Source organism: Austrofundulus limnaeus, unplaced genomic scaffold (genome assembly GCF_001266775.1).
Source record: "Austrofundulus limnaeus strain Quisiro unplaced genomic scaffold, Austrofundulus_limnaeus-1.0 Scaffold43, whole genome shotgun sequence".
Lineage (NCBI taxonomy): Eukaryota > Metazoa > Chordata > Actinopteri > Cyprinodontiformes > Rivulidae > Austrofundulus > Austrofundulus limnaeus.
The window spans coordinates 362-1,114 of NW_013952445.1; positions in this window are offsets into that span (position 1 = coordinate 362).

Sequence of the window (753 nt, forward strand, 5' to 3'; positions counted from 1 at the left end):
AAGGCAACAAGTATTGCGAGGTAAAGCAACACGTATTGCGAGGTAACGCAACAAGTATTATGAGGTAAGGCAACAAGTATTGCGAGGTAACGCAACAAGTATTACGAGGTAAGGCAACAAGTATTGCGAGGTAACGCGACACGTATTGCGAGGTAATGCAACACGTATTGCGAGGTAATGCAACACGTATTGCGAGGTAAGGCAACAAGTATTGTGAGGTAACACAACACGTATTGCGAGGTAACGCAACACGTATTGCGAGGTAAGGCAACAAGTATTGAGAGGTAAGGCAACAAGTATTGTGAGGTAAGGCAACCAGTATTGCGAGGTAACGCAACAAGTATTGCGAGGTAAGGCAACAAGTATTGCGAGGTAACGCAACCAGTATTGCGAGGTAACGCAACCAGTATTGCGAGGTAAGGCAACAAGTATTGCGAGGTAACACAACACGTATTGCGAGGTAACGCAACACGTATTGCGAGGTAAGGCAACAAGTATTGAGAGGTAAGGCAACAAGTATTGTGAGGTAAGGCAACAAGTATTGCGAGGTAAGGCAACAAGTATTGCGAGGTAACGCAACCAGTATTGCGAGGTAACGCAACCAGTATCGTGAGGTAACGCAACCAGTATTGCGAGGTAAAGCAACAAGTATTGTGAGAGGTAACACAATAGTATTGCATAGGAATGCAAAGGTAAATAATCTTCCTGTGTCCTTGCAGGCTCTGTAAATATCACAGGAACGCTGTATACATA